Source organism: Rattus norvegicus, chromosome 5, assembly GCF_021556685.1.
Source record: "Rattus norvegicus strain SHRSP/BbbUtx chromosome 5, alternate assembly SHRSP_T2T, whole genome shotgun sequence".
NCBI classification, from domain to species: domain Eukaryota; kingdom Metazoa; phylum Chordata; class Mammalia; order Rodentia; family Muridae; genus Rattus; species Rattus norvegicus.
The window spans coordinates 1,876,939-1,904,268 of NC_141538.1; the positions used below are offsets into that span (position 1 = coordinate 1,876,939).

At 39.4% G+C, this 27,330-nt stretch overlaps 2 pseudogenes; one reads left to right on the forward strand and one right to left on the reverse strand.

Annotated features, from left to right (window-relative positions):
* LOC148005534 (polyubiquitin-C-like) overlaps positions 1-27,330 on the forward strand; it is a 1,830,776-nt pseudogene that overhangs the window by 1,729,624 nt on the left and 73,822 nt on the right.
* On the reverse strand, positions 17,012-17,967 carry LOC148005553 (large ribosomal subunit protein eL8 pseudogene; annotated as a pseudogene).

Here is a 27,330-nt window from a genome sequence, read left to right on the forward strand (position 1 = left end):
ACTACATCAATGGCATAAATCATTTATTGAACTGAAGTCCCCATGTTCTATGGTAAAGCATCCAATAGAGTCAGTTTTGCTGACTATCCTTGCCAGTCTTCTCCAGGAGCCAACAGCTCATAGTGAACTGTTTTTATGAAGAGTTAAAGAGATAAAGAAACATTTACCCCATGTCTCCTGGATCTGTTGTTACCAGACTTTCTCCATACTTGATTCTTGGGTATTTCTTTTTAATATTTTGAACTTTTTCAATATTCTTTTTAATATTTTGTACTTGTTCCCTGTAAAACAAGATATTAAAAGGGTCTTCTTCAGGTCTGTTTCAGACCCTATACTTAGTACTGAAGTTAGTGAAATGCCAATATCCATCTTAGCTTCAATCATATGAAGTCACATGTGTGAGAGAGTTTTGAAATTCCAGGGATAGCAGTATAAGTCATGTTTTTTTTTTCCTATCTGTTTCTGCTCAACAAATCCACGAGTAGTCCCAATGTCTTGAACTACAAACCTCTGAAGGCCTCCAATGGAACATGTTGCTCCATTTTGAGAACTAATCTTTGTGAAAGTAGATTACTACACCATTGTCTTAGTTAGGGTTTTCATTACTGTGAAGAGACACCATGACCTAGGTGAATATTTTAAAGGACAGCATTTAATTGGGGCTTGCTTTACACGTTCAGGGGTTCAATCCATTATCATCAAAGCAGAAAGCATGGTCCTGGAGGAGTTGAAATTGTATTATATTATTTCAAAGGCAAGGAGGAGATGACTGGTTCCTACCTGGCTAGAAAGAGGGTCTCAAAGCCCATGCCCACAGTGACACATTTCCTCCAACAAGGCCACATCTCATGATAGTACCACTTACAATTTGCCAAATATATTCAAACCACATTCTACTCCCTGGTTACAATAGGACAGTTCAAATACATGACTCTATCGAGGTCATACCTAGGCACAGCACAATGCAAAATACATTATTCCAACTTTACAGTCCCCATAGTCTATAAGAGTTTCTCCAATGTTAGGAGTTTAAAGTTCAATGTTTCTTCTGAGATTAGGTAATCTCTAAACTGTAATCCCTTAAAAATCAAAAACAAAAAGAAGACCACATACCCCCAATATCATGCAGGATATACATTATCATTCCAAAATGTCATGGTAAGAAAACACTGGATGAAACAAGATGAAAATGAACCTGAGCAAACTCCAGACTCTGCATCTCCATGTCTGGTGTCAAAGCCAAAGCATTCGTCAGATTTCTGAGTCTTTTCATCCTTGTTCACTTCTATTGCCAGATCCTGCATTTAACAGCAAGAAACTTCTTCACTCTCTGTTCTTCTATTCCCTGTTGCAAACTTTCTTCAGCAGTTTGCCTACAACTCTGGTATCTCTAACATCTTGTGGCATCCAAGACAACTTAACCTTTACAGCATCTTGTTCGAATGTCTAGGATCCACACATGATTTTCTGGGCACCTCCAAAGCGTTTTGCCACTTCTCTAGCTCTGTCCTCTGTAGCACTGTAAGCTCTTATTGACTCTAATTCCCTGATGCTTTTCTTGGTGATCATCCCATGGTTCTGGAATCTCCAATATGCTGGGGTCTTCACCTACAATCAGGTTTCACCAGTAGTCTCTCATAGACTCTCTTCATGATGCTAAGCCTCAACTTCTTCTCATGGTTCCTTCATTCCTGAGACCTCAACTGTTACTAAGGCTGTTCCTTCAACAGTGGCCATCCCCACACTCTCACAGTGCCAAGCCTCATTTGATCTCATGACCCCTTCATACCTTTAAAGCCAATACTACCTTGGTGATTCTTACACATTACAAGTCCAGCTGCAGCAGGAGATACAACCTTGAACATCTCTGGAACACAGCTTCTTTGTACTCCAATTAGATGGAAACAGCATGGAAATCTGGAGCAAGTTTCTTTACAAGGGAGTGTATGCTTTGAATCAGCATCCTATATATGGTGCAGTTTCTCCCACAGACAGGATCTATGGGTCCAGGAATCAAGAGGTGGAAATGCGCATTCACTACCACTCCTAGTAGCCCACTAAATGTTGTCTCTGCAACCCTAAATTCTGCTGGGCAAGAAGTTTGGAAAGAATGCTAGCAAGTAACTGCAAGCAGTTGCATAGAAAAAGGAAACTTTCCTTCTTTCACTGACCTTATGTATGCCTCCAGCAGAAAATATTTCCCAGATTAAAGTGTGAACCACCACATCTGGATCTATGGTGTTCTTTACTTGAAACTTGATCTGTCTCAGGTTGACCTTGATCAGAGATCTGATTTCCTCTCTCTCCTAGGATTAAAGGCATGTACCACCTTTCTCTGACTAAGCTTTTCATGGTGACTATGTTTCAAGATTCATATCAAAAGCATGTGTTTTTCAGCCTCAAGATCTGAAAATCCACTATAAGATATGGGCAATATATCTTGATATTGACAGACATATCTCCAGTGACTTAACCAGAATATATTTTTGAAAAACTTTAAGCACTAAAATTTCAATAACTGGAAACCAATTACACATTAAGTCAAAAATAGGTTATCATTATGTTATTATCATCTGCAATACTCCCTATCAGTGTTTTTATACAACAAACTTATATTCAATACACTTGCAGACTAGAATGCAATCATTTTTGCTTGATTGACTGCTGTATTTTTTATGATGAGAAACTTGAATGTAACAACATGTGAGTGCCAGAGAGCACTGGTAACTATATGTGGATTCCTAGACATTCTTTATTTGTCATTAGATATATCTGATTCTGAAATTTTAAAATACATTCCAGTTGCATTAGCTTTATTATATATGACTTTTATTTCATCCTGCTTCAAATTCATCCAGCAAAGAAGTGACACATGAATAAATAAGTAATAATGTATGCTTCAAATATAAATGTGACAATAAAAAGTTTACAATCCTCAAAGAATCTCATTGCTAGAATTTGAAATGAGGCAGAAAGCTCAATAGAGTAATAAGAGTTTTCCTTTAAGTTTCTATAAGAAAACATTCAGTACGTTTCTGCAAACGACAGAACAAAAGGAGAAAAGAGAAGACAAATGGAAAATGAGAGTAAAAAGGATTGGTAAGGAAAGAAATGCAGAGGAGATAGGTAGGTTTAGTCCTTGCCAGCTATGACACAGAAGAGTAAGCAGGAGGAGAGCCAATTGGATAATAGATGCATAGTGACACTAGTATAGTCAAGAATGGATTGTGGTGTGTTTATGTGAGAGTGTTTGTGTGTATGTATATTGTGTACAGGCATACACACTTCTGTATGCAGGTTCAATCTACCAAATGTGTACTTGCAGAGGACAAAGGTTCATGTCAGTTTTCTTCTTCAATTATTTCTCCAGCTTATGTTTTTCAATACTTTATAGGTTCTATTAATTTTTGAAATTCTGTTCATATATTGTCTGTGTAAACTTTTTTGAGTAAGTGTGTGTGTGTTTGTTCTCACGCGTGCAAATTCTACAAAGCACATGTGAAAGTCTGGGAACAACTAGCATGAGTTGGTTCTCTTCTGTCATCTGTCTGTCTAACAACTGACCTTTCACCTGGGTAATCTTTCCAGCTGTCTATCTTATTATTTTGAATTTGTCTCTCGGGGGAGATTCTAGAGCTTAACTAAATCTGCTACACTGGCTAACCAGCAAGATTCAGAAATCCCGTTTGTGTGTCTTCTCAACCCTGTCTCTCGTAAAATAGAAAAACACCACAAGTTTAGCTTTTTCATATGGGTGATAAAGATAAGAACTCAGGTTCTTACATTTTCAGAGTACACTTTACCAAGTCATCTCTCAGTTTTTAAACAAGTTTCTTCTATAGTGAAATATTAGATCTATAGGAATACTAGGCTGAAGTCTATATGTTCTCTAGTAGGAGACATCTCAAGCTGCAGATAAAAAGGCAAAACCCAGGAATATAAAATGAATTGTCTTTATCAACATTTCTTGAATCTTTTTTATTATCACCTTTTCTCTTCCCTCATTCCAGCCCAGCATTAGTAGTTGAACTCTTGTCCATCTTCATGTTAACCTTTAAGACATTCTCAATGTAGAAATGAATAAACCTAATTACTACCAATATTATTTATTTTTTTTATTGATGTAAGAAAATATCCGATGAAAGAAGCTGAGAGGACTGAGTGAGCCAGACTCAGGCTGACTCCATGACAGGCTGAAAACCAACAGTTTGGGAGAATAGCCCTAAATGTATGTTTCCAAGAACTGGAAAAGACTGAAAACAGTCAATTCCAGGAAAAAATACCACTTGCTGGCAGACAATCAGGAAGATGCCTTACCACTTAGTCTGAGCCAACCTCATGGGCAACCAATCAGAAGCTGTAAAAGCTGACCCACCAGCTAGCCTGAGACAAGTATAATTAAGTAGCAAAAGTCCCCAAATCCCTCAGTGCTTTAACCAATCACAAAGGCAGCCATACTCCTGGAGATAGAGCTAATCAGTAATAGGGATGAAAGATAAAAGTCACCCATTCCTACCCTAACAGACTGAAAATTGACCCTGAAATTTCCATACCTTTGTCTTCCATCCTGATGAATGGTAGACCCCCCTCCCTGCTGGCAGGATATCTACAAAATAAACACAATCTCCTGTTGCATATTATTTGAGTCTGGGGGATTCTTCCCAAATCATAGCCTCTTATAAAACTTGATGAATAAAAGGTTTATTTTGCCTCTCACTTTGAAGACATTATCTATTTAACAGGGAGGACATGACTACAAGCTGTGTGAAACTTATCTTAACATTGCATTACAAGCAGAGAAATGAATGCTGTGCTCGGCTCAACTACTCCTTTTTATTCTATTCATGACTGCAGCCCATTGAATGGTGCAGTCCACATTCAGAGTATTCTCACCTTAGTTAGGACAGTCATAATCCTCCCTTAGAGTCATTGTCTGGGATTTGTTTCCTAAGTGAATCTAGATCCTGTCATACTGACAATTAATATTAATGAATACATTATCATCCCTCAGTATTTGTATATCTCAAATTTTGCTAGCATAATTTCAACATGAATTAAATACATTATGAAATGAGAAGAGCTGTTCTATACCATGTTGAGAATTAGAGAGCAGCCGAGTCACAGAGACAGATTTGATTTATTTTTTCACATCTTCATCACATACTTTTGCCTTTCCTGTGTGGAGATATAGCAGAAGACATTCCTAAAGGAGAGGTATTGCCAAGGATCAGAGATTATCATATCCCAAGCAGTGTTTTAGGAATTTTGCTTTATAACACAGAAGTATGCTCTCCATCTTAAACATCTCATGTGTTTATTGTGTTTTGTGGAGGTAGGTACACAAATGCAACCATAAGAATGTGGAGGTCAGAGGACAACTTGCAGCATTCATTCCTCTCCCTCTAAAGTGTCGGGTCCAGAGATCAATCTCAGGTCATCAGGTTAGTGGTAAATGCCTTTACCAGGAAAGCCATCTTGTTCCATTTCCTTACACTGTCAGATAAGAAAATTGGATAGTTATTTAATTACACAGTTTGAACATGTATAGAAATATCATCCTGTACCTCCTAGCAGCATTGTATACATATTAAACAATAAAACTTAATTGATAACAAGAAACACATGGATTGTTTTTCATACACATCAAACAGCAAATCACATTCATCTTTATTTAATATTTCATTATTTACAGTCCATTTATTACCCTCTCCTCCCAGTCCCACCTTCCCCAGTTCCTCATCACATTCTCCCTCTCCCTTGCCTCTAAGAGTGTGCTCCCCACATCCCAGATATCTCCTTGCCCTGGGGCCTCAAGTCTCTCCAGAATTAGGTGCATCCTCTCTCACTAAGACAAGATTAGACAGTCTTATGTATGTGCTGGAGGCCATTGTCCAGCTTGTGTATGCTCCTGGTTGGTGCCTCAGTCCCTGAGTGTTCCCAAGGGTCTGGGTTAGTTGACCTACTGGTCTTCCTATGGGGTTGCCCTCCCCTTCAGCTCCTTCACTCCTTCCCTTAATACCTCCATAGGAGTCCCTGACTTCTGTCCAATGGTTGGGTGTCTGAATCTGTCTCAGTCAGCTTCTGGTAATGCCTTTCAGAGGATGCCATGCTAGACTCCTGTCTGTAAGATCAGTAATTGTCTCAGGTCTTGCTGCCCCCCAACCAAAATGCAAGATGGATTCCAACTTGAGCTGATCACTTTACAGCCTTTCCTTCAGTCTCTTCTAAATTTTTGTCCTTGTAATTCTTCTAGATAGAAACAATTCTGGATCAGAAATTTTGACTGTGGGTTGGTAACCAGTTCCCTTCACTTGGGATACACTCTATCTACTGGAGGTTGACTCTTTGAGTTCCCTCTCCACACTGTTGCATATTTTGACTAAGATCACTCACATTTAGTCCCAGGAGTCTCTCATATCCCAGGTCTCTGGAACTTTCTAGAAGCACCCACCTCCAACCTTCAACTGCCAGAAACTGGATATTTTCATTTATTCTCCTGGTCTTCTGGGATTTTCTCTTTCTCCCATCTCTCCAAACCTGATCCTGTCCCCTTCCACCTCCCTTTTTTTTTTTTTGTTAAACTTTTAGTGTCTATGGGTCGTATCCTGGATATTCTGTACTTTTTGTTTTATTTTCATGTATCAGTGAGTATATACCCTTGTTCTTTTTGGTCTGGGTTACTTCAATCAGGATGATATTTTCTAGTTCCATCCATTTACCTGCAAATTCATGATATCCTTGTTTTTATTAGCTGAATAGTGTTCCATTATGCAAATGAGTCACATTCTCTGTACATATTCTTCAGTTGAGGGACATCTGTAAGCTTCCAGGTTCTGGCTATTATAAATAAGGTGAACATAGGCCGTAACATAATGGAGTACATGTCCATGAAATATGGTGTAGCATCTTTAGGGTATATATACAGGAGTAGTATAGCTGGCTCTTCAGGAAGAATCATTTCCAGTTTTCTCAGGAATCACCAGATTGATTGCCAGAGAGTTTGTACCAGTTTTCAATACCCCCAGCAGCAGAGGACTGTTTCATTGGTAGGCATTTTCTACCTCTATGCCTGTGTTTCCTATATTTCTTTAAGGATACTATTTGTATTCTTCTTGAAGGCCTCTATCAATATAATGGAATGGAATTTTATGTCAGTATATTGCCTTTCACCTATGTTAGGGTATTTAAGGCTTGCTGTGGTGAGAGAGCTGGGTTTCATTGTTGCCAAATTACATTGGCTTCTGTTGCTTGCCACCTGGTCACCTGTGGTGTTAACTGGGCTGGGTGTCTGTGACTAGAGATGGCCTCCTTGGGAGCTGGAGAGCTCTGTGACATGGGTTAGAGCAGGCCTCCTGGAAGACAAGAAGTGCTGTCTCTCAATGAAGGGGAGGGGCTCCTTTGAACTTGGATAGTGCAAGCATCCTGTGTCCCTGGTTAGAGCAACCTTCCTGTATCACTGGATAGGGCAGAATTCCTGGGAAATTTGTGGGATATGAGAGGGAGCAGGCTGGTCATCTGCCTCATCTTCTTCCTTAGATATGGATTAAGTCATTAGTAATTAATCGTAAGTATTATAAGCTTTACTTAGCAAGACAAAATTATGAAGTCTTGAAATTTGGGTCAAATCTTCTATTCTTATTTTTTCCAGATGTGTTAGCTATGTAGGTTTTTAAATCTCAATAATTTACATTATATCCCATATAATGTTTTCATACAGTTATGAATCATTATTGATTTTTATTTCTGACATTTTATTTTCAACTTGTCGATTTTATTTTGCCATTCATTCTGGCACATTGTAAAAAAAAATGTTTTGAAAAAGAATGCCTCTCGCACTCAAGTGGCAGGTCCACTGCAGGCCAGACACCACCCGGACCTGAAGGGACCCGGCAAACAGTTCTATGCACCCAAATCCCGTGGGAGGGAGAGCTAAAACTTCAGAGGGGCAGACACACCTGGGAAGCCAGAAGTGTGTGCACTCTGCCCACATTTCTTACTCCAGAGGAAAACACCTAAATGCCATCTGGGACCGCGGTGCAGGGGGCCTCCTGGAAAAGGCAGCGCAGGCCCTCCTGGTTGCCGCTCTCATGGAGAGCTCAAAAGCAACCACCCATGAGCAACTTCATCCGCAGGACCACAGGTAAGACCAACTTTTCTGCTCCAAGCGACCTGCCTGGTGAACTCAGGCCACAGACCCACAGGAACAGCTGAAGACCAGTAGACATGAAAGACTACAGGCCTGAAAGCAGAACAGTCTGTTCCCATTACTGGCTGAAAGAAAACAGGTCTACAGCACTCCTGACACACAGGCCTATAGGACGGTCTAGCCACTGTCAGAAATAGCAGAACAAGGTAACTCCAGAGACAACCTGATGGTGAGAGGCAAGGTCGGGAACACAAGCAACAGAAACCAAGACTACATGGCATCATCGGAGCCCAATTCTCCCACCAAAGCAAACACTGAATATCGAAACACACCAGAAAAGCAAGATCTAGATTTAAAATCACATTTGATCATGATGCTGGAGGACTTCAAGAAAGACATAAAGAACTCCCTTAGAGAAACACAGGAAAGCATAAATAAATAAGTAGATGCCTATAGAGAGGAATCACAAAAATCCCCAAAAGAATTCCAGGAAAACACAATCAAACAGTTGAAGTAATTAAAAATGGAAATAGAAGCAATAAAGAAAGCAAAAAGGGAAACAACCCTGGATATAGAAAACCAAAGGAAGAGACAAGGAGCCATAGATACAAGCATCACCAACAGAATACAAGAGATAGAAGAGAGAATCTCAGGAGCAGAAGATACCATAGAAATCATCGACACAACACTCAAAAACAATGTAAAACAGAAAAATCTACTGGGCCAAAACATACAGGAAATCCAGGACTCAACGAGAAGATCAAACCTAAGGATAATAGGTACAGAAGAGAGTGAAGACTCCCAGCTCAAAGTATCAGCAAATATCTTCAACAAAATCATAGAAGAAACCTTCCCTAACCTATAGAAACAAATGCCCATAAACATACAAGAAGCCTACAGAACTCCAAATAGATTGGACCAGAAAAGAAAATCCTCCTGTCACATAATAGTCAAAACACCAAATACACAAAATAAAGAAAGAATATTAAAAGCAGTAAGGGAAAAAGGTCAAGTAACATATAAAGGCAGACCTATCAGAATCACACCAGATTTCTCACCAGAGACTATGAAAGCCAGAAGATCCTGGACAGATGTCATACAGACCCTAAGAAAACACAAATGCCAGCCCAGGTTACTGTATCCAGCAAAATTCTCAATTAACATAGATAGAGAAACCAAGATATTCCATGACAAAACCAAATTTACACAATATCTTTCTCCAAATCCAGCCCTACAAAGGATAATAAATGGTAAAGCCCAACATAAGGAGGCAAGCTACAACCTAGGAAAAGCAAGAAACTAATCGTCTTGGCAACAAAACAAAGAGAAGAAAAGCACACAAACATAATCTCACATCGAAATATGAAAATAACAGGAAGCAATAATCACTATTTCTTATTATCTCTCAAGATCAACGGTCTCAACTCCCCAATAAAAAGACATAGATTAACAAACTGGATATGCAACGAGGACCCTGCATTCTGCTGCCTACAGGAAACACACCTCAGAGACAAAGACAGACACTAACTCAGAGTGAAAGGCTGGAAAACAAATTTCCAAGCAAATGGTCTGAAGAAGCAAGCTGGAGTAGCCATTCTAATATCGAATAAAATCAATATTCAACTGAAAGTCTTCAAAAAAGATAAGGAAGAACACTTCATATTCATCAAAGGAAAAATCCACCAAGATGAACTCTCAATCCTAAATATCTGTTCTCTAAATACAAGGTCACCTACGTACATAAAAGGAACCTTACTAAAGCTCAAAGCACACATTGTACCTCACACAATAATAGTAGGAGATTTCAACACCCCACTCTCATCAATGGACATATCATGGAAACAGAAATTAAACAGAGACATAGACAGACTAAGAGAAGTCATGAACCAAATGGACTTAACAGATATTGATAGAACATTCTATCCTAACACCAAAGGATATACCTTCTTTTCACCGCCTCATGGTACTTTCTCCAAAATTGACCATATAATTGGTCATAAAACATGCTTGAACAGATACAGAAATATAGAAATAATACCATGCATCCTATCAGACCACCATGGGCTAAAGCCAGTCTTCAATAACAATAAGGGAAGAAGGCCCACATATACATGGAAGTTGAACAATGCTCTACTCAATGATAACCTAGTCAAGGAAGAAATAAAAAAGAAATCAAAGACTTCTTAGAATTTAATGAAAATGAAAGTACAGCATACCCAAACTTATGGGACACAATGAAAGCTGTGCTAAGAGGAATACTCATAGCTCTGAGTGTCTGCAGAAAGAACAGGAGAGAGCATACATCAGAAGCTTGAAAGCACACTGAAAAGCTCTAGAATGAAAAGAAGCAAATACACCCAGGAGGAGTAGAAGGCAGGAAATAATCAAACTCAGAGCTGAAATCAACCAAGTAGAAACAAAAAGGACCATACAGAGAATCAACAGAACCAAAAGTTGGTTCTTGGGAAAATCAACAAGATAGATAAACCCTTAGCCAGACTAACAAGAGGACACAGAGAGTGTGTCCAAATTAACAAAATCAGAAATGAAAACGGAGACATAACTACAGAATCAGAGGAAATTCAAAAATCATCAGATCCTACTACAAAAGCCTATGTTCAACAAAACTTGAAAATCTTCAGGAAATGGACAATTTCCTAGACAGATAATAGGTACTGAAGTTAAATCAGGAAAAGATAAACCATTTAAACAACACCATAACTCCTAAAGAAATAGAAGCAGTCATTAAAGCTCTCCCAACCAAAAACAGCCCAGGTCCAGATGGGTTCAGTGCAAAATTCTATCAGACCTTCATAGAAGACCTCATACCAGTACTATCCAAACTACTCCACAAAATTGAAACAGATAGAGTGCTACTGAATTCCTTCTATGAAGCCACAGTTACTCTTATGCCTAAACCACACAAAGACCCAACAAAGAAAGAGAACTTCAGACCAATTTCCCTTATGAATATCGACGCTAAAATACTCAATAAAATTCTGGCAAACTGAATCCAAGAATACATCAAAACAATCATCCACCATGATCAAGTAGGCTTCATCCCAGGCATGCAGGGATGGTTTAATATACAGAAAACCAACAATGTAATCCATTATATAAACTAACTGAAAGGAGGAAACCACACAATCATTTCATTAGATGCTGAGAAAGCATTTGACAGAATTTAACACCCCTTCATGATAAAAGTCCTGAAAAGAATAGGAATTCAAGGCCCATACCTAAAATTAGTAAAAGCCATTACAGCAAACCAGTAGCTAACATTGAACTAAATGGAGAGAAACTTGAAGCAATCCCACTAAAATCGGGGACTAGACAAGGCTGCCCATTCTCTCCCTACTTATTCAATATAGTTCTCAAAATCCTAGCCAGAGCAATCAGACAACAAAAGAAGATCAAAGGTATATGGATTGTAAAGGAAGAAGTCAAAATATCACAATTTGCAGACAATATGATTGTATACTTAAGGGATTCCAAAAGTTCCACCAGAGAACTCCTAAACCTGATTAACACCTTCAGCAAAGTGGCTGGGTATAAAATTAACTCAAATAAATCAGTATCCTTCCTCTACACAAAAGAGAAACAAGCTGAGAAAATAATTAGGGAAACGACACCCTTCATAGTAGTCACAAATAATATAAAATACCTCGGTGTGACTTTAACCAAGCAACAGAAAGACCTGTGTGATAAGAACTTCAAGCCTCTGAAGAAAGAAATTGAAGATCTCAGAAGATGAAAAGATCTCCCAAGCTCATGGATTGGCAGGATTAATATAGTAAAAATGGCTATTTTACCAAAAGAAATCTACAGATTCAATGCAATCCCAATCAAAATACCAATCTAATTCTTCAGAGGGTTAGACAGAACAATTTGCAAATTCATCTGGAATAACAAAAAACCCAGGATAGCTAAAGCTATCCTCAACAATAAAAGGACTTCAGGGGGAATCACTATCCCTGAACTCAAGCAGTATTACAGAGCAATAGTGATAAAAACTGCATGGTATTGGTACAGAGACAGACAGATAGACCAATGGAATAGAATTGAAGACCCAGAAATGAACCCACACACCTATGGTCACTTGATTTTTGACAAAGGAGCCAAAACCATGCAATGGAAAAAAGATAGCATTTTCAGCAAATGGTGCTGGTTCAATTGGAGGGCAACATGTAGAAGAATGCAGATCGATCCATCCTTATCACCCTGTACAAAGCTTAAGTCCAAGTGGATCAAGGACCTCCACATCAAACCAGACACACTCAAACTAATAGAAGAAAAACTAGGGAAGCATCTGGAACACATGGGCACTGGAAAAAATTTCCTGAACAAAACACCAATGGCTTATGCTCTAAGATCAAGAATCGACAAATGGGATCTCATAAAACTGCAAAGCTTCTGTAAGGCAAAGGACACTGTGGTTAGGACAAAACGTCAACCAACAGATTGGGAAAAGATCTTTACCAATCCTACAACAGATAGAGGCCTTATATCCAAAATATACACAGAACTCAAGAAGTTAGACCGCAGGGAAACAAATAACCCTATTAAAAAATGGGGTTCAGAGCTAAACAAAGAATTCACAGCTGAGGAATGCCGAATGGCTGAGAAACACCTAAAGAAATGTTCAACATCTTTAGTCATAAGGGAAATGCAAATCAAAACAACCCTGAGATTTCACCTCACACCAGTGAGAATGGCTAAGATCAAAAACTCAGGTGACAGCAGATGCTGGCGAGGATGTGGAGAAAGAGGAACACTCCTCCATTGTTGGTGGGATTGCAGACTGGTAAAACCATTCTGGAAATCAGTCTGGAGGTTCCTCAGAAAATTGGACATTGAACTGCCTGAGGATCCAGCTCTACCTCTCTTGGGCATATACCCAAAAGATGCCTCAACATATAAAAGAGACACATGCTCCACTATGTTCATAGCAGCCTTATTTATAATAGCCAGAAACTGGAAAGAACCCAGATCCCCTTCAACAGAGGAATGGATACAGAAAATGTGGTACATCTACACAATGGAATATTACTCAGCTATCAAAAACAACGAGTTTATGAAATTCGTAGGCAAATGGTTGGAACTGGAAAATATCATCCTGAGTGAGCTAACCCAATCACAGAAAGACATACATGGTATGCACTCATTGATAAGTGGCTATTAGCCCAAATGCTTGAATTACCCTAGATCCCTAGAACAAACGAAACTCTAGACGGATGATCAAAATGTGAATGCTTCACTCCTTCTTTAAATGAGGAAAAAGAATACCCTTGGCAGGGAAGGGAGAGGCAAAGATTAAAACAGAGACTGAAGGAACACCCATTCAGAGCCTGCCCCACATGTGGCCCATACATATACAGCCACCCAATTAGACAAGATGGATGAAGCAAAGAAGTGCAGACCGACAGGAGCCGGATGTAGATCGCTCCCGAGAGACACAGCCAGAATACAGCAAATACAGTGGCGAATGCCAGCAGCAAACCACAGAACTGAGAATAGGTCCCCTGTTGAAGGAATCAGAGAAAGAACTGGAAGAGCTTGAAGGGGCTCGAGACCCCAAAAGTACAACAATGCCAAGCAACCAGAGCTTCCAGGGACTAAGCCACTACCTAAAGACTATACATGGACTGACCCTGGACTCTGACCCCATAGGTAGCAATGAATAACCTAGTAAGAGCACCAGTGGAAGGGGAAGCCCTGGGTCCTGCTAAGACTGAACCCCCAGTGAACTAGTCTATGGGGGGAGGGTGGCAATGGGGGGAGGGTTGGGAGGGGAACACCCATAAGGAAGGGGAGGGGGGAGGGGGATGTTTGCCCGGAAACCGGGAAAGGGAATAACACTCGAAATGTATATAAGAAATATTCAAGTTAATAAAAAAAAAAAGAAAAGAAAAGAAAAGAAAACTTAGTTGTTCAAAAAAAAAAAACCCAAGATAGCTAAAACTATCCTCAAAAATAAAAGGACTTCCGAGGGAATCACTATCCCTGAACAGTATTACAGAGCAATAGTGATAAAAACTGCATGGTATTGGTACAGAGACAGACAGATAGACCAATGGAACAGAACTGAAGACCCAGAAATGAACCCACACACCTGTGGTCACTTGATTTTTGACAAAGGAGCCTAAACTATCCAATGGAAAAAAGATAGCATTTTCAGCAAATGATGCTGATTGAACTGAAGGTCAGCATGTAGAAGAATGCAGAAAGATCCATGCTTATAAGCCTGTACAAAGGTTAAGTCCAAGTGGATCAAGGACCTCCACATCAAACCAGACACACTCAAACCAATAGAGGAAAAAGTGGAGAAGCATCTCGAATACATGGGCACTGGAGATTTTAGTGGGATTTCCTGAACAATACACCAATGGCTTATGCTCGAAGAACAAGAATCGACAAATGGGATCTCATAAAACTGCAAAGCTTCTGTCAGGCAAAGAACATTGTTTTAGGACAAAACAACAACCAACAGATTGGGAAAAGATCTTTACTAATCCTACAACTGATAGAGAGAGGCCTTATATCCAAAATATACAAAGAACTCAAGAAGTTAGACTGCAGGGAAACAACCCTATTAAAAGATGGGGTTTAGGGGTTGGGGATTTAGCTCAGTGGTAGAGCACTTGCCTAGTAAGTGCAAGGCCCTGGGTTCGGTGCTCAGCTCCAAAAAAAAAGAAAAAAAGAAAAAAAATGGTGTTCAGAGATAAACAAAGAATTCACAGCTGAGGAATGCCAAATGCCTGAGAAACACCTAAAGAAATGTTCAACATCTTTAGTCATAAGGGAAATGCAAATCAAAACAACCCTGAGATTTCACCTCACACCAGTCAGAATGCCTAAGATCAAAAACTCAGGTGACAGGAAATGCTGGCGAAGATGTGGAGAAAGAGGAACACCCCTCCATTGTTGGTGGCATTGCAGACTGGTACAACAATTCTGGAACTCATTCTGAAGGTTCCTCTGAAAATTGGACATCGAACTACCTGAGGACCCAACTATACCTCTCTTGGGCATATACTCAAAAGATGCCCCAACGTATAACAAAGACACGTGCTCCACTATGTTCATAGCAGCCTTATTTATAATAGCCAGAAACTGGAAAGAACCCAGATGCCCTTCAACAGAGGAATGGATACAGAAAATGTGGTACATCTACACAATGGAATATTACTCAGCAATCAAAAACAATGACTATATGAAATTCATAGGCAAATGGAGGGAAGTGGAAAATATCATCCTGAGTGAGGTAACCCAATCACAGAAAAAGACACATTACCATGCAATCACTGATAAGTGCATATTAGCCCAAATGCTTGAATTAACCTAGATGCACAGAACACATGAAACTCAAGAAGGATGACCTAAATGCGAATGCTTCAGTTCTTCTGTAAAAGGGGAAAAAGGATACCCTTGGGAGGGAATAGGAAGGCAAAGTTTAGAACAGAGGCAGAAGGAACACCCATTCAGAGCCTGCCCCACATGTGGCCCATACATATACAGCCACCCAATTAGATAAGATGGATGACCGAGAGGAACCGGATGTAGATCTCTCCTGAGAGACACAGCCAGAATACAGCAAATACATAGGCGAATGCCAGCAGCAAACCACTGAACTGAGAACAAGACCCCAGTTGAAGGAATCAGAGAAAGGACCGGAAGAGCTTGAAGGGGCTCGAGACCCCATGTAAACAACAATGCCAATCAACCAGAGCTTCCAGGGACTAAGCCACTACCCAAAGACTATACCTTGACTGACCCTTGGCTTCATCCTCATAGGTAGCAATGAATATCCTAGTAAGAGCACCAGTGGCAGGGGAAGCCCTTGTTCCTGCCAAGACTGAACCCCCAGTGAAGGTGATTGTAAGAGGGAGGGTGGTACTCGGGGGAGGATGGGGAGGGGAACACCCATATAGAAGGGGAGAGGTGGGGTTAGGGAGATGTTGGCCCAGAAACGGGGAAGGGGAATAACAATCGAAATGTAAATAAGAAATACTCAAGTTAATAAAGATGGAAGAAAAAAAAGAAACCCAGTAAAAAAATGTCCTGTTTTATTTTTAAGATGGGTTGCATATTAAAAAGGTTTTGTCATTTTGTATTAAAAAAAATAAGGGCCAGAGAGATGGCTTAGTGGTTAAGAGCACTGACCGCTCTTCCAGAGGTCCTGAGTTCAATTCCCAGCAATCACATGGTGGCTCACAGCCATCTGTAATGGGATTCGATTCCCTCTTCTGGTATGTCTGAAGACAGCAGCAGAGTACTTATAAAATAAACAAATAAATCTTTAAAAAAAATAAAAATAAACCTTGATGCCAATCTAAAAAAAATAGAATTCCTCAGTTTCTGGTGATGCAGAACAGGAAATTCATTGCACATCTCTGTAGAAAAGAAATTTTAGGCACACATACACTTCTGTTCTATTTGGGAAAGATTTCTCCATAAATCTGCCTTGCTAACATTCTCTTTATTAATGAGAATTAATGATTTGGAAAAATGGATCTTTTCCTGTTCATGATATATTTAGAAATATTTTCCCTAATGGTGTAAATCTGCACTAGTTTCTCTACTGATTCTCAGTTTTGCACAGACGGCACTTTAGTGAAGAACAAATGTCATGGAGGATCATGGCAGCAATGGGAAGGGCATCCATTTGGATAACTGAATTCTACCACATTGATATACTAATTTAAACCAAGACCGCAGATATATGTAAGTCAAATCATCTAACAAAAAATTCTTGAGACAGTGTCTCATCTTCCACCTAGAACAAATATGCTTGAGTGACCACTGAGACATAGATCACAGATTTCTTCCCCTCTGAGCTTGCAAGAATGTATCACCACATCTGTATTTAATTTTGTACTTTTTAAAAATTTTGTAATTATATTTAAGTACAGAAAACTTAAGTGTACATTTAACCCAGTTTAGTGTCGAGTTCCTTGGCCTTTGCCTTTTCCAACTTGGCAATGCGAGTCACAGACTTAGGACCCAGGACGTTGCCTCCCCAGTGGCGGCGGATCTTGTCATATCTGTCATTATAATTGGTCCTAATAGCTTCCACCAGCTTAGCCAGAGCACCCTTGTCTTCCCAGTTAACCTGTGTGAAGACAACAGTGGTGCATGTCTTCCTGTGGACCAGGCGCCCCAGACTGGCTTTTCCTTAGATGATGCAGTAGGGCACCCACTTCTTTCGAAAAAGGGTCGGCAGGAAAACCACCAGCTCAATGGGGTCTACATCATGGGCAATCACCACCAGCTGAGCCTTCTTGTTCTCCACCAAGGTGGTGACTGTATTGACCCCTGCTCCTAGGACAAGTGGTCTCTTAGTTGAGATGTCCCCTTTACCAACAGCTTTCTTCTCAGCGTGGGCCAGCAGCCTTTGCTTCTTCTCCTGCTTTGTCTCTGGCCTGTACTTGTGGGCAAGCTTAAGCAGATGAGTTGCTGTTTGCCTGGGTGAACTGGTTGATGGCAGGAGATATTTTGAGCTGCTGATAGAGGATGCCTCTTGCTGTAGCCTGATGTAGCAGGGCCATTGACGAAGCATGTGAGATCTCTTTTGGGCTGGATGTCCTGTCCAATGCCGAAGTTCTTAGGCCTTTTCTCAAACAAAGGATTGACCAAGTTTTTGGCCTCCTGTTTCTTGACCACGGTGAGGGCCGGGGCCACCTTCTTCCCCTTGGCCTTCTTTCCTTTGGGCATCGTGCTCAGCTGGAGGAGAGAGCAATTTTGTACATTCATAATTTAATTAATATATATGTGAGATGGTGCTATCTGAGACTAGAAGAGAATATCCAATTTCCCTGGGAATGTAGTTATAGTCATTTGTGAGACAGCTGACCTGGAAGCAAGTGAGATCTCTAGGACAGCTCAAAAAAACTTAATTGTGGGGAGGTGGGGGAGAGTCTGCTATCCATAAGTTTTTAACACGTTTTCTTGTAGCATCAAACTCAAGTTCTCAGTCTAGACAGATATTTACTTTACCAAATAATCTACTACCCCTTATATAGAATATAAGATATGAATAGAACACTATCAAGCTTGAGATAGTTACCACGAGTTACAGATTTCTTCACAACCACTTAGACATAGTAGGGATTGGCATGCTTATAGCTGTTCATGAACTTGAATTTTCTAGAGATATTACTCATTAAAAAAATAACATTTGTGTTAAAATATTCTACAAATTTTAGCTTGTATAAATTAAAATTTAAATAATACTTATATTTGTTTATTTGTGTGTGTGTGGATGCACTTAAACCAAACCATGTTTGTTGGAGGTCAGAGGACAACTTGTACTCAGTTCTCCTATTCCTCCATGTTGTTCATGGGGATAAACCATGGACACTATCAGGTCCACAGGCTTGGCAGAAGCACTGAGCAAACTCTACTGCACTATGAATACATTTTTTAATTAGATTTTTTGTTAAAGTGTGCATGCATGTGTTTGTGTCTGTTTCTCTGTGCCTGTATGAGTTCATGTGTATCACACATATCCTGGAACCCAAGAAGAGGCATAACATCCTTGTACCTGAAATAGGCAGTTGTAATCAGCCTGATATATGTGCTCTGAACCAACCCCAGTTCTCTGCAATAGCAGTAAGTGCTCATAGATGCTGATCCAATTATCCACAACCTTATAAACATATTTGATAAGTATTCTGAAAAGACAGTCATGAATACACAGATGTATGTGTGTGTGTGTGTGTGTGTGTGTGTGTGTATGTGTGTGTGTGCATGTTCCACTGAAAATTTGGAATGAGGTTTTCATTCCTCAAGTTCTTTAGAAATAAAAAAAAATTCTGCTAAGAAAATCATTAGCTCAAAAGACAATGAAAGTAACATAAATTATTTAGCTCTTTCAAGTATGAAAATCATTTTAATTCAACTGAGCAATTCTGTGCTCAATATACACTAGCTGTCTCAGAGGGCTGGAAAAATTCTGTTACATTCATTTTGTACATAAAACTTCTTGTCTATGGAAACTATTTTCTGACTTTTAAATCAAACATTGAATTTCTGAAAATAATTCTTACTACCAAAATTCTGGCTTTAGCAGAGGAAAGTTTACAACTAGTCAAAGTGGAATATATTACACTGCAGTGTGAATGAAAAAACTCAGCAGGAGAAATAGATTCTTTTTTGTTTCAAAACTGTTGATCCTGGCTGTAGTGTCACTGGGAAATTTCACTATATCTGTGTATCACACTGCATAGTAGGGTGAGATGATATTATCGAAATGGATCTTATGTAATTGTTTTTAGCAGACATTTGCTTATTTCTTGTGGTATAAATATTATGTGGGGGTTTCTACACCACCTTAGATCATTTAGTTCCCAAATAAAAGACACAAAACCTTCATATTTATTGTAAGACTTAGTAGCATTAAAGCTGGGTAGATATCAACTCTCCATTATGTCTACTTCCCTATCAATAACTCTGAGATATAACTTTCCATGATTCAGGTAGGCTACTCTTATTCCAAATGGCCAGCCCTCATGCCCATGTTCTCATGAACCATCTACTTCATGGCATCTCCTTCTTTCTTCTTCTCTCTGATCTCCTCCTCATGGTCTCTGCATCAGACTTCAGGCCCAGGAACTGCATCTCTGCCTGCCTCTCTTCAGCTCAGCTATAGACTGTAGGCATCATTATTCATACAATAGTTTTAAACTAAGGAGGAAAGTTATATTAGCATCAGTTGGTGCATGTGAGGATCTCCACATTCCTGGGAACAAACAGATTTTGTAGTATTTAACATCATACATAGCAACAGAACACACATCAACAATTAGCGGTTTACCACTGTCACTAATTTTTCATTATTTATGTTTCATTCTTCTAAATTTGGTGGTGTTTGTATAAGAATTTAGTGATTCAGACTTTATCTAGTTTCTGGTGAGAAATCAGGAAGGCTGAATGGTTATTTGAAATTGTCATTCAGAACAGTATACCACACAGGTAAGATGTTTGCCACCAAACCTGGCAGTTTTATTGATTCCTAGTTCTTCTACGTGGAAGGGAAGCTCTAACACCACAAACTGTATTCTGTCTTGTACATAAGATCAAGGCACATATACTAACACTGTCATAGGCATACAAAAATAAGAATAATGTTAAAAAAGTAAGATTGACATAAAAATGTAAGAAAACCAGAATATAAGGTCAAAATATGAGCAGAGTGGTTATTCAATGCTGCCATCTTAAAATTTTCTCACATATGAACTTAGCTGAGCTAATGAAACTGGGTAAACTTAAATGATTATATGAGCTGTACATTTCTGCTGGTCTGGGCTTTTCACATTCCTTCTGCGTGAGGACCGTGTCAAGCCCCAGTGCATTGGTATCCCAAAGTAAACCTCTTTGTTTTTCCATCAAGACTGAGTCCTGCTTGTTTGTGGACTGGTGGGTGTCCTCAGGATTGGAGCGAGAGTCTCCTCGGTCTGAGGGTCTTTCAAAACATATCAGATCCCAGCTGTACCTCATTAAACTTAGAAGAAGATGATAATGAGCTCCAAAGAAACTCCATTTAGAGCTGTCTTCATTTGTGGCAAGCTAGCCTCTGGGCAAAGAAAGTGCCCTAACTTAATCGGCAGACAGAATGCCATCCAGAAAAGAAAAGAAAACAAAACGAAAACAAATGCATGGAACTTGATTGCCAAGCTTTGCCAATACAGGGTAAGCAAATCCTTGGTAATTCCTGCTTCACATAAGGTTTGTCAGATACTTTGAACAAGAGGGCTGAAGACAGTGCTCCAATGTCTTAGAATACTTTGAAGTGGTCTTGACAGCCAACTGTCTGCCATTTTTAAAACTTTGAAAGTGTTTGTCTGCACTTCCTACTTAATCAGGAAATATTTCTTCTTAGTTGTCTTTTGGGGTTGAATACAAGATAATCATAGTCTCAATAAAAGCTTAAGTTGTTATATTTAAGAGGATTTATTAGACCTAAAAAGATGGTGTTAGGTTGTTAATGCAAGTTAGGATAAAATGTGATTTAGATCCAGAACTCTGAACTCACCAGGACAGGATAGATAATAGGATATTTTTCTTAATTACCACATACCATGGACTTGACATTGTAAATATATATCACACCTTATAACTATTATAATTTTTATAATTTTATTCAATTTATATTTGAAATAGAGACATTTATTGTACTTCAAAGGGGGATTATTGAGAGAATATCTAATATCGATATGACTATGGCACTTGTTAATAATAAATCTGACGGATTATTATTTAGGTGGTAAATAAGAAGTGGAAAATCTGGGAGAAATCATAATTCTGAGATGGAATGCGGCAGGAGATTCACCTTGGAAGACGTGAGGAGAGAGACACATAGTACCTGAACATGGTTAAGTGGGCATGTTACAGAATATAGGTTAAAATAAGTCAGTTATTCTAAATTGTGATCTAGTTAGAGAAGAGCCTCACTATTAGTCAAGGCATTTGTAAATATATCTTGAGTCTGAGTCTTAGTTCTCGGAGCATGGCGCTGTGTGGGAGAACGGGATCAAACTGCTACATTATATTGTTCATGACTTTTAAGCCAAGCTAAGTTTACAGTGGATATTGTCTAAGCACATACTCAAATAATAAATTATAGATGCCATAAGTTGTTAAAAGTTATGATTTTTGTGGTAGAATCGTCCCTCATATTTGAGTTGAGGTCTTGCAGTTGATTTGGTAAACCAACCTGAAATTGATTAAATGAATGTATTTGAATTTAATTGATAAATTATTGATATTTATGTCCATGGAAATGGTTGAAGGAATAACTTTGTATGGTAAACTGTAGAAAAACACAGAATACATGTCATTACAATGGATTTAAACTTTTTTTCCCAGATTTCAAGTTGTATTAAAAACTTTACAGTAATAAAAAAAAGCATATTATTGAAATAATAGACACATTGATCAATGTATAGAATTGAAGACTCAGATTCAGATGTAATACCATACAGGTAAAAACACCTTGTTTTGACAAAGCAAACAAAATTACACACTGGGGAAAAAGTCAGCATCTTGGCAGACAGATGGTGTGAATAGCAGCATACAGAGAAATGAAAATAGATCCATATCTCTCACCCTGAACACAACTCAACTCCAAAGGGATCAAGGACCGCACTCAAGTCACTGAAAGACCAAAAGCCCTGAACCTGACCTCTTTTTTCTTTATTCCTTTTCTTTTTTTTTTCTTTCTTTTTTTTTTGACTCCGTATTTGTGAATCCAAAATTCAGTTTAACAGACTGGATGTTTTCCTATCCTGAGTCTCACTGGTCACAGAGCTTCCCACAATGCCTTCTCCCACCACCTCCCACCAGCAGCTGCACAGATGTTGGCTGGCCTGCTTCGTGGACACCAGGATACATCCTCAATTTTTCCCTCTGCTCATCAAAATGTGAAAGTTCACAGTCTGTAGCTTTCCTGCCATAGATGTCCAAGTGGAAAGACATTTCTCTCATCCTGTCAGGATGCTGGAGGAGTTGTGAGTGCCTGTGCGGCTCATTTCTCCTGTCCTGTCAGGATGCTGGAGGAGTTGTGAGTGCCTATGCAGCTCATTTGTTTATTTTCTGGGATTTTCCTTTGCGTGTTTGCTTTCTGAGATAAGGTGTTACAAAGCTCAGCCTGGCCTCAAACACACTGATGTAGCCAAAGATGACCTTGAGCACTTTGCTACTCCTGCTTCCACTCTCCAAGAGCTAGGAATGTAAGAATCCCACGAATCCTTGCTCTTTGCTTTGGGGGCTATGGAGATGGCCCAGACTGGGATCCTTCTCTCTCAAGTGTTCTTAACTCACCTGCCAGGGGCTGGAGTTTCCCAGACAGTTGCTCCTGCAACCTCAGAGTCAGTCTGCTCACCAGGAGGCTGCATTAGATAACTTGATCACTTTTCTTTCATCACGGTTGTTATTAGTTCTTTAAAATCTGTTCTAGTCTCAGCCTGATTGTTCTCCTGTGAGGTGACTTTTTAAAACATCAAAAAACAAAAACAAAACAATACAAACAAACAAAAACCTTAGAGTTTTACATTTCTCTGGGTCTTAAATGAGTATCCCCAAATACCAGCACTTTCCTAGCTCTTAATCTCATCAGAGTCCTCATGAGCTCTCAGCTTTCTCTGCAGTTGAAGGCAGACTGGAAGAACCAGGGAGTAGTCTGAATGAATGTCACTGAGTCACTGTATGCAATGCTCTCTACTCTGCAGAAGGTTAGCTGCCACTTCTAGGGAAATCGATGGAATGCACTGGGTGGAACATAAATAATTAAGGGGTGACTTTTAATTAAGGCTTTGTAGTGAAAACGGCTTTGTGCAACATTAAGAGCTTTTGAATAACTAACTTTGATGCTCTCTTTTCAACCTGAACTTGTCATCCCTGAAAATTGCACAAATAGTGACTTTTAACAGCTTTGGTCTTTTGATGATACCAGAGACTCACTTCTTTCTTGTGAATGAATGCTTTGTGAAAAGTCAGGAATCTGTTGAGGTGGCCAGCACTTCTCATTTCAGGGAGATGATGGTATTTGTTATTCTTCTCATTGCTGTGACAACATATTCAACTAAATCAACTTATCCATGGTTTGTTTGTAGTGGCCAGTTAGGACACCGGCCTCATGGAGGAAGGGAAGGCAGGGCAGTCAGAGCAGCTCTGGCTATGGTGACAGGAGCCTGAGGCAGCTTACATCTGGTTCTCTCTGTCTGCTCTGAATTTCTGTTACAAGATGTGATCTTGCAGCTTTTCGTCCTGCTTTGATATTTCCTAGCCATGATGAAGTCTTCTCCCTCTGGAACTAGATAAGACAAATTGTCCTGTAATTATCCATCCCTTATAAGATATTCATAGCTACCTGTGGGCTATTTAATGCCACACAGAATCTGGATCATCTTTGTCTTCCTCCATCTTCCTTCCATCCTCTGTGAATTTAAACTTTTACAATCAATGGTTGCACTCAATGGTCTCAACACAACATTGGTTGACTGTATAAGGGAGAGAAACAGGGTGTGTCTGTGTTTGTGTGTGCACACATGCGTGGTGTTTAAGCTCTTTCTTGTGTTGTTTCTTTTCAGCTATTTTGGGGACTGTGTAAACGTGAATAGCTTTTCTTACACATTTTGTCAAAAACAAATTTAAGCAAAGATTCCTCTGGTAAGAAAAATGCTCATGCTATTTTCAGTGAAAGATTTAATAATGCCTCAGGTCATAATTGAAAGTATACTATATAAGATGTGGAGAGATCACTTGGTAGTTGACAGTGCTTGCAGCTTTTCACTGGGCTCTAGTTCAGTTTGTAGCAAACACACTTAGTGGATAGCAACAGTTTGTAACTTCAACTGTCAAAAATCCAAGGCCAACTTTTGAACTTTTTGAGCAACTTCTTTCATCTGTCCACATCCATATATATGTACCCATAAATGTAAAAAAAAATAAAACTTTCTAAAACTTGTTTCCTACAAATATTAAGTAAATTAAACTTACTTTTGTCTCTGGTACATATCCTGTACTCTGAAATCTCAAATATTATAGTATTTGGTTTAGTTGCTGAAATTGTCTTAATGATCATTAGCTCACTAACAACACTAATGTCAGATAGGATCTCCAAAAGAAACCTAGACATTTTTCAGTAGCCAATTCTCACAGATACATAACTAGCATGTATGTAAACTATTTGATAAGTAAGTTCACACTTACTTTATGAGTTTCAGGAAAACCAATTTATTTGACTGTGCTTATAAAATATAATAATCAGCTCTACATAATCCAGTGGTGTCTTCTTAGAGAAAAATCAGAACTTTGTCTCTTTATTATAAAGTCGTGTGTGTGTGTGTGTGTGTGTGTGTGTGTGTGTGTGTGTGTTCAAATGCCATAATTCCCTTGTCTTGTGTTGGTTCCTCAGAAAATTGCTAATGATGAGATTTTCTAAGTACGGTAATAGTTCTATAAAGTTATTAATAGTTTTCTTCTAAATTTATTAAACATGTATTCCTGAAAAAACCTACTGTGTATAAAACAGATCAGTGTGCATTTGTGGACATAGAGGAAGTGTATGACCTCCCTAGCCTTGTCAATTTGACATGACCTAGATTCATCCAAAAAACACATCTCAATGAAATAATCTGTCTTCAACATCCTGTCTGTAAGAGACTGCTTTGCTAATTGATTTAGAAAGACTCAGTCTATTATTGGTGGTACCAATCCCTCTGAAGGTTCACTCAGGATGTATTACAAAGTTAGTTAAGTATGAGCCTGAGCAAACCAGAGTGAGTCCCCAAACAGCCATCCTCCACTGTTACTGTTTTAAGAGCCTACTTCAACCTTTCCCTAAATGTATAATCTAGAAATACTCTTTCTTTCCCAAGTTGCTTTTAGTTCTAATGTTTTTCATAGCACATAAAAAAAACTAGAAGAGAAATTGAGACCAAAAGTTGTGGTATGAACATTTTTTAATATGAATTTCTGTGAAGACATACCAAAACATGTAAAAGGCATAGAAAAAAATGAATGCTCATCAAAACAAATAAATAATATGTATTTTCCTTACTGGGATTATAGCTAGATTTGTTTTTTACACACTCTTTATAGTATAGCTGATGGAAAAAGGTACACATGTTAAGCCAATTTTTGAAAAACCTTACTATGTCCATTGGACTATTCACACACTTTGGAGGTTATGAGTAATTGTAGCCATGTAGCTTTAAAAATGAATCCATGCTAAAGTCAGCTATGTATTGGCATTGACGGTTTCTGTTCCTACCCTGGTACAGAGTCTGAGATCCATGACTGTGTGTTTTTCCTAGCCAACACCTCTCTCACAAATGCCAGCTCTACCTCTGCTGATCTCCAAGATCACTCTCTTGCCAGTTCACCACCCATAGCCAGTTCCGGGAGCATTCTTGCCAGCCTGGGCTCTCCAGTGGTTTCCTCTCCTCTGGAGCTTTGACTTCTTTTTCCATTCAAAACCCTAGCTGAATGCCGCCTGGCTATGTTCTTTCCCTCATACTCATCTAGGTCACTTAGAATGGAAAACACCAGTACTCTTTGTTTAAAATAAACAGATGACACAACCACTAGTTGTGAAATCTATCCTTCTAAACTCACCAATTATTCTATGTTAGAAATCTTCTTGTGGTGGAGGCTGCTACCAGGGCTAACAGTTCCCAGTCTATATCCTGCCTCCTCTCCCTCTTGCCTCCCTGTTTAAAGCCTGTTTCTTCTTCCTTAGTCCCCTTATCCTCTCTAGGACCCGGAAGACTCACCTCCTCCTTCTCATTCAATGATTGGCTTCTTTTCATCTTTATTAGCCAATCAATTAATTAAGGGAATTCCCATACAAGTAATGTGTTCAAATTGAGTAGCTATGGAAAAAGATTTATTAATATGTCCGTAAAAGTTGGGACAGAGTATCCCTGTATCATGGGAAAAAGAAAGAGTGGTAGAGACAGATGCATTATGTCTTCCTCTGTCCTCTGTCAGCAAACATACCCAGACATTATCATGTATATCACACACACACACACACACACACACACACACACACACACACACACACACACACAAAATAAGAGCAGTATGTGTTCACTCCTTCTTTAAAAGTGGAACAAGAATACCCTTGGCAGGGAATAGAGAGGCAAAGTTTAGAACAGGGGCAGAAGGAACACCCATTCAGAGCCTGCCCCACATGTGGCCCATACATATACAGCCACCAAACTAGATAAGATGGATGAAGCAAAGAAGCGCAGGCCGACAGGAACCGGATGTAGATCTCTCCTGAGAGACACAGCCAGAATACAGCAAATACATAGGCAAATGCCAGCAGCAAACCACTGAAGTGAGAACAGGACTCCTGTTGAAGGAATCAGAGAAAGACCTGGAAGAACTTGAAGGGGCTCGAGACCCCATATGAACAACAATGCCAACCAACCAGACCTTCCAGGGACTAAGCCACTACCCAAAGACTATACATGAATTGACCCTGGGCACCAACCTCATAGGTAGCAATGAATAGCCTAGTAAGAGCACCAGTGGCAGGGGAAGCCCTTGGTCCTGCCAAGACTGGACACCTAGTGAATGTGATTGTTGGGGGGAGGGTGGTACTGGGGGGAGGGTGGGGAGGGGAAGCCCATATAGAAGGGGTAGGGAGGGTTTAGGTGGATTTGGACCCAGAA